Here is a 14,774-nt window from a genome sequence, read left to right as displayed (position 1 = left end):
AATTTTAAAACAGAAATAAAGACCATTAAAGCCATATGGGAGCTGCTGTGCTCCTTGCCATGGCATATCAATCACAGTTAAGTTCCATTGTAAAGTTATATCTTACAATAATCTACCTCCATCATCTAAAAGTAACACATAACATTTTTGAGTAGATATGAAGCTTTGGAAATAACTTCCAAGTACTGTGATAAACTAAATTAAGAAAATGTTTGAAGGTGGGACACGTGGAGAATCTCAGATTTCCTTTCAAAGATAAGCATTTCCATATTTTAAAGCATTTAAGATCCTGTGAGCCATGAACTAATGCATATAGATATTCAATTAATTTTTAAAAATTGTCACAAAATTCAACATTTCAACAAGAAATCATTGCAGTGGAACATAAAGAGTATAAGTTGGAGAAATTGTTCTTGAAGTAATCCTACCAACACGATCCAGTAATCCATAATATCTCAATAATAACTCAGTGGCTACATACATGAAAAACAAATATTGGACAATAAGGCATAGAATTCCTTATTATAGGTTGTGTAGAGGTATAATTTTTAATTATAAAAGAAAAAAACTCAGCTGGAAAGCAAATTTAAATTTTAATCCATTTGCTCAAGATTCTCTCTCAGTTTTACCTAGAAAGAGCATTCAAAAGTTAGGTATGTAAATGTGCTTTTGTTGTTCATATGTGCAGCACAATCTTAGTTTCTATAAGAATCCCTCAGAAAAGGCTGTTTAAACTTAATCCAGTTATTTAATTTGCTTCTTGATATTTTAATTGCACTTTAATCTATCATCTTAAGTCATGCAGGTTAGCCTGGCATTGGTTGTTTTGATTTAAATTTCTCATGATGAAGTTTCTACAAGCACAAGCGGATAATATTCCTGGGGACTAGGCAAACAAGAGTAACTTTCCATCCCTTTAATGAATCAAACTGAAGGATTGTAAGGTTGACATCTGAAGTCACATTCCAGCATTAACCAGCAAATTCAGCAGATGGTGGTATGAGGAGGATGAAAAGGGTATGATACGAAAACTTGGAGTAAAAGAACTGAAGTTCAACGTTCCAAGTAAATGTATTATTAAAGTACATATACGAGGAGTGATTGATAAGTTCGTGGCCTAAGGTAGAAGGAGTCAACTTTAGAAAACCAAGCATATTTACTTTTCAACATAGTCCCCTCCTACATTAACACACTTAGTCCAGCGGTCATGGAGCATACGGATCTTGGATCTCCAGAAAGTGTCCACGGCAGGGGTGATTGATAAGTTTGTGACCTAAGGTAGAAGGAGATGAGTTATTAACTTCAAACTTTCTACATAATCACTCAAAGCGTTAAACTGCATGTGCATGTAACGACAGCTGTATAACTCATCTCCTTCTACCTTAGGCCACGAACTTATCAATCACCCCTGTTGTAGACACTTTCTGGAGGTCCAAGATCCGTATGCTCCATAACCACTGGACTAAGTGTGTAAATGTAGGAGGGGACTATGTTGAAAAGTAAATATGCTTGGTTTTCTAAAATTGACTCCTTCTACCTTAGGCCACGAACTTATTAGTGTAATCACCCCTCGTATGTCACCATATACAATCTTGAGATTCATTTTCTTGTGGGCATACTCAATGAAATCCACGATAGAATAATAACCATAAAAGAATCAATGAAAGACCGCACCAACTTGGACTAGAGGTATATTTTGCTGAATACATAGATGATTTCTAATTGAACTGTTTCCAACACAGACTGCTATTGGAGTTCCTGCTGTATAAATGTGAAATGTGACTTTCTTTAGTTTATTTATACTTATGAAAATGAAGTTGGCAACATTGTATAATTTACACTACCTTTAATGTGCATGTCAAGCACTAACCATATGATCAGTGAACTGTCAAATCAGTAAGATGTAACATATTACATCACCCAACATGATATAGTACACACAATGCACAACTGAATAAAACAGGAACAGTAAAGCCTAATGTTGAATGATACTCTAAAATGACCAGGATAGGGGGAGCAGTCTCTCTTCATAAATAATATAATTAAAAGCATTCCTTCATATCAGTAAATTGACAACACATAATTAAGCATATAAATGCTGAAGACAGAAAAAGAACCAAAGGAGAGGAAAACAGATTATTATCTGAATGGTGGCCGATTAGGAAAAGGGGAGGTGCAACGAGACCTGGGTCTCATTATACACCAGTCATTGAAAGTGGGCATGCAGGTACAGCAGGCGGTGAAAAAGGCGAATGGTATGCTGGCATTTATAGCGAGAGGATTCGAGTACAGGAGCAGGGAGGTACTACTGCAGTTGTACAAGGCCTTGGTGAGACCACACCTGGAGTACTGTGTGCAGTTTTGGTCCCCTAATCTGAGGAAAGACATCTTTGCCATAGAGGGAGTACAAAGAAGGTTCACCAGATTGATTCCTGGGATGGCAGGACTTTCATACGAAGAAAGACTGGATGAACTGGGCTTGTACTCGTTGGAATTTAGAAGATTGAGGGGGGATCTGATTGAAACGTATAAGATCCTAAAGGGATTGGACAGGCTAGATGCAGGAAGATTGTTCCCAATGTTGGGGAAGTCCAGAACGAGGGGTCACAGTTTGAGGATAGAGGGGAAGCCTTTTAGGACCAAGATTAGGAAAAACTTCTTCACACAGAGAGTGGTGAATCTGTGGAATTCTCTGCCACAGGAAACTGTTGAGGCCAGTTCATTGGCTATGTTTAAGAGGGAGTTAGATATGGCCCTTGTGGCTACAGGGGTCAGGGGGTATGGAGGGAAGGCTGGGGCGGGGTTCTGAGTTGGATGATCAGCCATGATCATAATAAATGGCGGTGCAGGCTCGAAGGGCCGAATGGCCTACTCCTGCACCTATTTTCTATGTTTCTATGAAAGATAAGGAAAATGTACTTATCTAGACCAAGGCTAGAAAAGATATCACAAGTTTTTCTACGATATTACTTCATTTTTAAACAAGGTAAGATTATGTTTGATGTGGAAGAACACTGCAAGTAGTGGAGTTGCTGCCTTGTCCTTCCTGGCGGCTTTGCTTGCAGTTGGCTACATGTTGTTAAAGTGGCTGAGGTTAGTGGTACAAATGTTGTAAAATGCCATGTGATGATCCATTCATTGACTTTGAGCATTCGTTAGTGGTCACTGAACTTCTTTAGTACTGCAGCCTGGTCACAAGGCTGGATGACTCACAGAGATCTCCATACCAGCTTTGGAAAATTTTAAACACAAGCCGGTTCTGCAGCTGCCGGAAATACAGAGACACAAAATGCTGGAGGAACTATGTAGGTCAGGCAGCATCTGTGGAAGTGAATAATCAGTCGACATATTAAAATACAGGTTGACCTTCACTAATCCGACTACCTGTAATCCGGTTCCTTCGATAATCCGGCACTGATTATGCTTAATGTGATCCTTCTGTAATTCAGCATTTTCATTAATACGGCACTCCTCAGGTCCCCATCGTGCCGGATTAGTGAAGGTTAGCTATTGCTTAATGCAGTGGTCCCCAACCACCAAACCGCAAAGCATGTGCTACAGGGCTGCGAGGAAATGATATGATTTGGCGATATGAAACAATGTGAGTCAGCTGCACCTTTCCTCATTCCCTGTCACACACTGTTGAACTTGAAATAACCTACCAAATCATATCAAATAACACATAAAACGTAAAATAACACTAACATATAGTAAAAGCAGGAATGATATGATAAATACACAGCCTATATAAAGTAGAAATAATGTATGTACAGTGTAGTTTCACTTAACAGAATCTGGAAGATAAGCCAAAACTGATTTGTAGAAAGAAATCGGCACATCACGCATGCGCACACAGGTGCCCACGCAAGGCTTCATGGTCATGGTAATCTTTCTCGAGGTAAACACAAGTGTGCCGTATTTGACTGCTACTTTTGTCCCTTATTTGGGAGTGAGAAAGTTGGCAACCCTACTTGAACACCCCCCCCCATCAGCCGGTCCGTAAGAATATTGTCAATATTAAACCGGTCCGCGATGCAAAAGACGTTGCGGACCCCTGGTTAATGTAATCCTTCTGTAATCTGGCATTTTCAATAATCGGGCACTCCTCAGGTCCCAATGGTGCTGGATTAGTGAAGGTCAACCTGTACTTCTCCCCACTCTGTCTCCTGTAAACATGGTATTTGCTTTTCTCAGTCCTTCTCTGCTGCATCTGTTCCTAGGATGAGGCTTTCCTTTCCAGGATATCAGAGATATCCCCTTTCTTCAAAGAACGGGGTTTCCTTTCCTCCATCATTGATGCTGCCCTCACTCACATCTCCTCTGTTACCTGGACATACACACTTTCTCCATCTTCCCACTGCCAGGGATCGAGTTCCTCTTGTCCTTACCTACTATTCCATAAACCTTTACATTCAACACATCATAATCCATGATTCCACCATCTTCAACAGGATTCTACCACTGCACACATCTTTATCCCTCTGCACTTTCAGCAGGGATAGCTCCCTCCATGATTCCCTTTCCCATTTATCCCTCCCCACTAATTTCCCTCCGGACACATACCCCTGCAAGCAACCAAAATGCTACACCTGCCCATTTACCTCCATTCAGCGCCCCAAACAGTCCTTCCAGGTGAGGCAACACTTCTCCTGTGAATCTGTTGGGACCAGCTACTGTACCTGGTGCTCCCAATGTGGCCTCTGCATTGGTGAAGCACAACGTAAATCGGGGGACCGCTTTCTTGAGCACCTCTGCTCTATCCGCTAAGTGCAGAATTTCCCTGCTGGCCGACCACTTTAATTCCCCTCCTGAGTTGTCAGTCAATTGCCTCCTTTCTTGCCGTGACAAAGCCATTCTTAGGTGAAGGAGCAACACCTCATATTCTGTCTGGGTAACCTCCAACTTGATGGTATGAATATCGATTTTACCTTCTAGTAAAAACAGTTTTCTTCTTCCCCTTTCTTCTATTCCCTGCTCTGGCCTCTTACCTCTTCTCCTCATATGCCTATCTCCACCCCTTGGTGCCCTTCCTTCTTCCCTTCTCCCATGGTCCATTCTCCTCTCCTATCAGATTCCTTCCTCTCCAGCCCTTTACCTTTCCTACTCACCTGGTTTCACCTATTACCTGCCAGCTGTTCTTTTTCCCCTCCCCCCACCATTTTACTCTGGCATCTTCCCCCTTTCTTTTTCAGTCCTGAAGAACGTTCTCAGCTTAAAATGTCAACTGTTTACTCTTTTCCATATATGCTGCCTAACCGACTGAGTTCCTCCAGCGTTTTGTGTCTGTTGCTTCAGAAAATACTTAGTTCTCCATTATCCAATTATGTCTCTCCTTTGTTCTAAGATCCTCAGGGCAGCACTTCCTCCTCTTCACATGTTCTCATGTAGCACCATTACTTTCCTGGTCGGAATGACTGTTGCCACCCTTCCATTATGTGCTTTAGCCACAATTCACGTTCCTTTAGGAGAGATGTGCAGTTCATTCACATTCTTGGCCCTTTACTGAATTAAGCAAATTTCCAGCAATGCATTAATAATGGTAACAGTGATAATTGTGTAATCTTGCCAACTGCATCAAAGGCAACAAACTCTTCATGCATCACAATCCATGTACCTAGATTCAGGGATTGGCCAGGTTAATTACAGATTTCAGAATAATAGATCAGTGTATGCTTGTGACAGTTTATTATATTAATGGTATCTGTACACATTTGATTACATCATCAATTGATGTTTGATTTTAGCAATTTCTACAATTTATTTATTATTTAAATAATCATTTATGGAATTTAAGGTCAAATAAGTTGATAACCTTAGGTAGGGCTGCCAACTTGTACACAGACACCCTGTGCAGAGCTGAGAGAGGAAATGATTTTGTTGAGGAAATTATTTTTTCCCTGACTGGAAGATTTAGCTTGTTTAAGCTTTATATCTGACATAATAATCTTGTCATTTTGAAGCAGTCATTGGAAACACAAAAACAGTGAATCATATTTTCAGAGTTGGCAAAACCATTTTCTTCTATTTTTGATTCTTGCTTTCTTGTGATTCACATTCTTTTTCTCCTTATTATTTATTCTGCATAGGTAACCAAAGATACAAAAGAACTCAGGCATAACAAAGCAATTTTTTTTCGCAAAGTAGTTAAGATTTGGAAAAAGTGGGTGGGGTGGAATAGAAATTTTCAAGGAATATCGATTGTATACTCTGAGGAAAAATTTGAATGACAATGAGGTAAAAGCAAGCGATGAATACAGAGTGAAGATTTGGCACGTGCATAATGGGATGAATAGCCTCCTTCTTTGTTATTAGACTTCATGATTCACAGCTCTAGCTTAGTTCCATGTTAATTAAAATTTAATTGGAAAGAAAGAATGGAATTCTTTATTCTGGAAGTAATAAAATACACAAAATGTGATGTTTTACTTTTCTCAAATTAATACCTAGTCTTCCACTAAATTTTCAAAAATGATTTTAAAGCAGTATATACTCAAGGCTTGCCAGGTTCAATACTTCACAGATTCGATACAGCTTCCTACATTAAATATGGCATATTAAATTCTTTTGTTGTCCTCTTCTGCCAATTATCAAATTGCTTTGTACATTTTACGAGAATTGAAGGGAGGAAGATAGTAGATGGTAAAGTCTCATACAATGAACGACAATTTTCAACAAGTATCACTGCATTAAATATAAACAATAAGTCATGTAAATTGAGCTAGACTCTAATAATTGAGAAATAACACAACTGGACATACAGTATCCATACTGGAAATGACAGTGAAGAATAGCCAAGTAAAAACTTTTCACAGCATAGATTGTCTTGGATTTCTTTGCATGTTAGGCAAAACATAGAATTCCAAGGTTAGCTAGTGGTCAGATGCCATTGCACCTGACTTCCCACTTTACAGCCAAAGGTAATGGTAGAGTGTCTACGTTGTATGGTGAGGAAATGGATACAACTGGAATCTGTTAACTCAACTGTTAAGTCATGGCTGGCGGGCTCACAATTATTTGAATGAGTTCATGAATTCTATCGAAAATAAAAAAACACAGGTAAATATCTGGGTTACTCATTTTAATGTTAAATTACTTCAGTCTGTTTTAAAAATCATTGCATACATTCACTTTAATTTATATAGGTCTCCCTGATGTCACACTTGGTAAAGTAGTGTCCTGATGTCATCTCTCCAGTTCATGTTTAGATTAAAATTTCAATAAGGTATTTTGCTAAGATGGTCTGGTGTCATGGCCTGCTACTGACATGAAGCCCACTTCAAGGAGTCATGTGTGTCCAGAACACCAGCTGAGTCAGTGCTCTGAATCTTGAAATACCAGGGAAAGACAGGTAGACTGGATCTAATATGATTTCATCCTCAGAGATATGGTTAATAGAAAATAGCAAAATTAAATTTTGTTCAGAATATTTAAAAACATCATAATTATGCCACTTTAAAATACATTTCATTGCTTTCATTTTTGAGACTTTTGTTTAAAGGTGATTTAATATCTAATATGGAACATCAGTTATATGTAATTTCAAGTAACGTTCCACAATATTATGAAAGATTAATAGTTTAATCCTTTAAATGGCTAGGAATAATTACTTAATTTAATGTATTACCTGATTTGGTCACTTTAAGTACCAGAATAATTAACCCCACAGATTGCTTAATACTGTAAATTACAATAATTATAATGACATTCAATAGATTTGGCTGATTTTAAGAATATTACAGCCTAATACAAAGTAATGCATTTTATTGCATTTCTTGATTTATAAAATTCCAATCAAAACAAAAAATCACTATGCTTGATATTTTTTGAATAGAAACAGTTGTAATTTGCTTACGTAACATTAATATCTCTAATCAGATCCTGATTTATTGCCAATCTGTACTTGGTCTTCAGAAAGTAAAGCTGACTTGACTTTTTAAACTGCTGGAGCCCAGCGATAAGGCTCTTCGTAGAGTGCCCAAGATTTGGCACAGTGGCAATGAAAGATCAGCAACATACTTCCAAGTCAGGATGGTTCTGACTTATTGGGGAATATGCAGCTGGATGTGCTATAGTTCATCCTACTAGTTGGTAGAATTTGCAATTGGGCACATTATTTGGTGAAGAAACCACTGGCAAACCAGAATGCATCAATAATAGAAAGAGAATTGTTTTAATGGGGTGGCTATTGATTTAGCTACTTTGTTCTGGCATTAAGTTTTTTCCAAGATTGTTAATGCTGCACTCAATCATTTTACGTATTCTCTCTCATTCATTCATTCATTTTCTCTCTCTCTCTCTCTCCCCCTCTCTCTCACAGTATCCTTATAGTTAGAAAATGTATCTGAAGAGTCAGGAATTAGTTATTTTCCTCAGAATACTCAGCCTTTGATCTACTCTTCTTACCACTGGACTTGTGCCTAGTCCAGCTTCATTTCCAGTCAATAATGACTAAAGTAATGGTGGTGGAGTGGATTTAGAAATATTAATGCCATTGAATCCCAAGTGAAGGTGGTTGCATTCTCCCTTACTGGAGATAAACTTGCACAGTACCTGTGCTGGATTACATTAACTTACCCTTATTGACTTAATGTGATATCATCCAGGGTTTGGATTCTTGAACTACAGGGACAGGACCATGAGAAGTTGTGAATAGAATGCAGCATAGTTCTATCATCTTAAATATCTGCACATCTGACACAGACTTCAGTTTGTAAAATGCTGTCTTGATGTCACATACCATCAATATCTCTAGTTTACCTTTGGACCAAAGTTTTAATCATATCCATCACTAACGTGTCTTGGTGGTGAGTTGAAACAGTTCAGCTTAACAAAATTGTTGGTAACATTTTCAATGCTCTTATAATGACTGAGAGCATGATAATGGGGCAGATTAGATTTTCCTTGTTTTAGTAGATAGGACATCCTAGAGTTCTGTTGTATTGAAACAGCTTGGCTAGAGTGTAGTTAATTCTGAAACACATCAAATAACACAGTAAAGATGCTGTCAAAGACCATAGCCTTTGCTGTATCGATTCTCTAGCCAACTTTTGAAATCATACTGAGTGAATCAAACTGGATGAAGGTTAGCTTCCGTGATGTTTGGGAAATGGGGAAGAGACTGACAAGGGTAATTTGTCACTTCTTGTGAGGATTGTTACCCCATCTTTCTTACCCTTTATTGCATCTGGGGAGGGTTTATGAAGTCTCTTTCTACTGTTATCATTCTTAATATTCACCATCATTCACAGCTATGTATGAAAGAATTGCAAATCTTATATCTAATCTACTATGGCGAATGATAGATTCTGTATACAGTATTTTCTAACCTTTTTTTACTTTGTAAGTCAGTCAAATGGTTTATCTGACCACCTGTACAGGAAGAAGATGGTCAGTCCTTCTGGTCGTTTCAAATCCCATTTACTCTTTCAAACTTAGTTCTGAAAAATTTCATGCCAAATTTTCCAGGCCATCGCTGAACCATAAATCTTAAATGGAAACCATGCCAACATGAGACTAAATTTTCCCATCTTGTTTTTAATATACTACTGCATTTTTACATAACTTTTATTGACTGGAATTGTTAAATCATTTGGACTAAAAACTAGCCTAGTCACAGAAATGAACTGAGGAGGTTCAAAGATATTCATTCATCCATTCATTGGTAATGCATAAATCTCATAAGCAGGACATAAGTTTTGTGTCTAGCTGTGGTTGGTACAATTGGTTCCTGCTTTAGTTAAATTTATGGCCTTAAATTGTCTTATACAAAGAGCACATAACTGGAGGAAACTTCAGTGAAACAGCCATCCACAAAAAAGTGATTTGACAGTGCCATAGCAACACACACAAAATGGTGGAAGAACTCAAGCAACACACATCAAAGTTGCTGGTGAACGCAGCAGGCCAGGTAGCATCTCTAGGAAGAGGTACAGTCGACGTTTCAGGCCGAGACCCTTCGTCAGGACTAACTGAAGGAAGAGTGAGTAAGAGATTTGAAAGTTGGAGGGGGAGGGGGAGATCCAAAATGATAGGAGAAGACAGGAGGGGAAGGGATGGAGCCAAGTGCTGGACAGGTGATTGGCAAAAGGGATACGAGAGGATCATGGGACAGGAGGTCTGGGAAGAAAGACAAGGTTGGGGGGGAGGGGGGAACCCAGAGGATGGACTCAGCAGGTCAGGCAGCATCTGTGGAAATGAATAAACAGTCAATGTTTCAACCCAAGATCCTTCATCAGGACTGGCCATGTCTATTTTAGGTTGTAAAAGAATGGCAATCGGAAAGAAAATGTTGCTTATATATAGATGTACAGTACAGGTTTCCCCCGTCATCCAAAGGTAGAGCGTTCCTATGAAATGGTTCGTAAGCTGAAATGTCGTAAAGCAAAGAAGCAATTACCATTTATTTATATGGGAAAATTTTGTGAGCGTTCGCAGACCCCAAAATAACCTACCAAATCATGCCAAATAACACATAAAACCTAAAATAACAGTAACATATAGTAAAAGCAGGAATGATATGATAAATACACAACCTATATAAAGTAGAAATACTTTTCCACAATCATTGCCAGCACAGATCTCCGTAGCAAAAATCTCAGGCAAGCGCCGTCGGCAGAAAATCTCACGCAAGCGCTGTTGGCAAAAACACGGAGCAAGCGCTCTCCAGTAACCTTTAAACTATGAAGCTGCCAAATCATACCAAGTAACACGTAAAAATACACAGCTGATATAAAGTAGAAATAATGTAAGTACAGTGTAGTATCACTTACCAGAATTGGGAAAACAGCGCTGAGCACACTGATGATAGTGTGTTAGACTGAGTCGTCACAGGTGGGTGGTGCAGTGGCCCCCACCCTCTGGGCCGCCGACCCGATACATTGCCGCAAAGCACGCAGGGGTTCAGCGGTAGCCAGGGTGCACCCAGCACATCTTTCAGCAAAAAGCCGAAATAAACATGTTAATTAATTACTTGCTGCCCGACATGTAATTTTCGGCCCAGATCAGTGCCGATTGCATCGCCTCCGATCTGGGCCGACAATTACGTGTGGGGCGGGACCTAATTAATTAGCATGTTTATCTTGGCTTTTTTCTTAAAGATGTGCTGTATGCCTCCCAGCTACTGCTGCATTCTCCGCGAATCGGTACAGTATCTGTCTGCTGCCTGGGTGTTGGGGTGGTAGGACACTGGGGTATCATTTCATCGTCTATTTCCATCAGAGCAGGCAGCTCATCTTCTCCTATGACTGCCCGCCTCGATGTTGAAGGTCGAGGTTCGTCGTCTGCTGTGGCTGACGTGGAAGGCTTGCTTGACTGCTGAGCCTCGCGCATTTTTCTATAATACAGTTCTTTGTAAGGACTCAAAGAATCTTGCAAATATCCCCTAAACCTATGTACCCTTTCAAAATTAAAGTCGTACTTTATCATTACTCATTCAGTTTCGATTGTTATCCGTTCCTCTTCCAATTGCATCAGCTCTTCATCTATCAGTTCTTGGTCATGGGATGCCAAAACCTCTTCAACATCATTTTCGTCAGCTTCCACAAGCCAAATTCACTTTGTCCTTACTTCGTTCACCACGATCGAAATGCTTAATTATGTCTAGTTTTACACTAAGTGTAACACCCTTATGAGCTTTTTTAGGCTCTTCCGACACCATAGAACTCATCTTGCAAACGACTGCTCACAGGCTCATGTTAAAGCAATGCTGGCGAGAATGCCGTTCTGAATCCGGGGAGAGCGGCTGCTCTTTATCGCGCACTGATTTTTTTTCGGGCGCTGAATTTTTTATCGTGCGCTGAATTTTTTTCGTAACAGTGAAAAAACCTCCTGAAAGCGAAAACAGGGTACTAATGTAGGTCTTTCGTAACAGTGAGGTTTCGTAAAGCGAAAGTTCGAAAAGCGGGGGACACCTGTACCATGTTACTGGAGAAAGTGATTAACATTACAGACAATCTGGGGCACTGTTTGGTTCACCTTACATATTAACTAAAAGTCTGGCTCTTTTGATTTTATGATATCATAAAATTAAGGGGGAGGAGAAGATGGTGCGACGCAGCGCGCACGGCCGTTCCAAATGAATATCGATTACGTGTTAACTAGGGGGCCGTGCACAATCCGGATTTGATGGAGACAGCCGTGAGAAGCACAGAGGAACACCTGGAGTAACTTCTGAAATGCCTGCTTCGCTGCCACTGCTACTGTGCGATCGAGAATCTCCGGAGACGAAGGACCCAAATCCTCGGCTTTGCCTATTGCCAGGGCCGGAGTCGGAACACTCGGCAGAGATGGTGCTTGGTGCTCGGTGTCGGAGAGCTGGTCGGAGGCTCGGAGTCTTCGGATGGACTCGGGGTCGGACTGTGGTTGGATGCTTCCAGGATGCTGCATCAGCAAGTTGGCAGCGCTGGAGGTTTACTGTCTGCGTGAGATGATGGGACTTTCGAGAGACTTTGAGACTTTTACTATGCCATGGTCTGTTCTTATCAAATTACAGTATTGCTTTGCACTGTTGTAACTATATGTTATAATTATGTGGTTTTTGTTAGTTTTTAAGTCAGTTTGTCATGTGTTTCCGTGATATCATTCAGGAAAAACATTGTATCATTTCTTAATTCATGCATTACTAAATGAAAATAAAAGAGGACTGCGGGTCTTCAGAATCATAATATTTATTTCAGTTTTCAACAGCTATCCTAGGAAAAAGTAAAATTATGCTTTTTGCACAGCAGAAACTGAATTTTTACAATATAAATTTAATATAATGTATCAGGACGTGTATTGAATGATAACAAAATACATCAGCTATTAATGCATCGGAAAGCTGCTCTAAGACAAACACCTAATGCTGCAATCTGTAATCCTATGTATTTTCTCTGGTTCTTAAGGTAAAGACTTATATTACTTTTTATTAAGTGACGATGATTTCACTGCAATGACTTCGCATCAGAAATTAATACTTGCCAAAATATTTGGAAGGTGCACTAGAACACAAAGTTCAAAGTAAAATTAATTATCAGAGTACATATATATCACCACATACTACCCTGAAATTTTTTTTCAGTCAGCATACTTAGCAAATCTACAGAACAGTAACTGTTGACAGGATCTGTAAACTGTAAACATCAGGAACTGTGAACAGTAAACAAACTGTGTAAAGACAGATAATAAATAAATAATAAATAACTAGCATGAAATAACAAGATAAAAGAGTCCTTAAATGAGTATAGTTATCCCCTTTTGTTCAAGAACCTGATAGTTGTGGGTATTAGCTGTTCTTTAACCTAATGCTGTGAGTCCTGAGGCACCTGATGGCAGTAGCGAGAAAAGAACATGGCCTGGGTGGTGAGGATCTTTGATAATGGATGCTGCTTTTCAATGGCAACATTTCATGTACATGTGCTCAATGGTTGGGAGGGTTTTACACATAATGTACTGGGTTGAATCCATTAACCTTTGTTGGAACTTCTGCACAAAGGCATGCGTGTTCCCATACCAGACCATAATGCAGCCAGTCACTGCACTTTCCACCACACATCTATAGGAGTTTGCCAAGGTTTTTGAAAACATGCCAATTCTCCACAGACTCCTGAAGGAGTAGAGGCCCTGTCGTGCTTTCTTCACAATTATACTTTCATGATTTCTTTACCAGAGTTTATGGTTCAATCTATTCTCAAAATAGTAAAATCTTTCAGTCGTATCACTGCATCCAGTGTATCCGCATTTAACCAAGTTTCAGTGCAACAAACAACTGAGAGCTGCCTCATCTGCCTCTGATACAGCAGCCTTGCCCTGAGATTGTGAATCTTATTTTTTAGCGACTGCATATTTGCCAAAAAGATATTAGGCCTCATCATGAGAATGGAAGAGCTGAAGGCAAGTGGGTGTTCAACGCCTTCACCAGAAGGTCCCAAAAGCCAGTGGAGCAGCACAGTAGTTTTGTGCTGCCGAAGTCAATCCTATGACGTCAATCCTGAAGAAATACTGGATTTATACCATCCACAAACCCATAAGAAAACTCAAATCACAGATTATGTGGGTCAAAGATGACCTGGGACTCAGAACAGCTGGGAGCAGCGTATATCTGCCAGACAGGACGCACAGTGGAAACGCATATCAAGGAGCGCAGGAGGTGTATCCATTTGGATTACCCAGAAAAATCGGGTAGCAGAATATTACATTTGTAATGGCCATAGGATTGACTTCAATGGCACAAAAATACTGTGCCACGCCAATGGCTTTCAGGACTGCTCAAAGAAGGAAGTCATTGAAATAAAACAAAGGTCTCACTCCAAGTAAGAACTGGAATTTGATTGAAAACTAGGTGGGGCAGCGGAAACCTGATTGATAAAGACTAACGAATCAGGACAGACAGACATCTGGGGTACCACCAGATTAGACATGCCCAGGCATTGACTCTGATGAAGATGGCAGAGTCTGTCAATTAAACTTTGGTTAAAATCGATACCTAAGTCGAGTATCTAAGTCACTTATTGATATATCGACAGCTTTTATCTCCCCCAGAACACTTAAGTGTCTTGAAATTAGTACCTGTCAGCATGCAATACATATAGTGGGCTCACATTCTAATCTGGTTTTCACTGTCTGTCTGTCTAGGTACCATATCTGAGGTGGACTTTGGTGACCATGGTTTTCCATATAGATCTATCTTAACCATGGTTGTACTAGGGATAAAATACAAGAAGTAGCTTCCCCTTGCTTGCTTCCGATGCAGTGTCCTTACAAGACGGGTGACCCTGACCATTGTCCTATTAGAAGGA

General features: G+C 39.7%; 1 protein-coding gene across 6 annotated transcripts in view; it reads right to left on the bottom strand.

The window, feature by feature from the left end:
* immp2l (inner mitochondrial membrane peptidase subunit 2) overlaps positions 1-14,774 on the bottom strand; it is a 561,843-nt gene that overhangs the window by 179,308 nt on the left and 367,761 nt on the right. The gene's annotated exons all lie outside the window — the stretch shown is intronic.

Source organism: Mobula hypostoma, chromosome 9 (genome assembly GCF_963921235.1).
Source record: "Mobula hypostoma chromosome 9, sMobHyp1.1, whole genome shotgun sequence".
Classification (NCBI taxonomy): Eukaryota; Metazoa; Chordata; class Chondrichthyes; order Myliobatiformes; family Myliobatidae; genus Mobula; species Mobula hypostoma.
The sequence above is the reverse complement of the archived record's forward strand: the minus strand, read 5'-3'. Positions and strand labels throughout refer to the sequence as shown.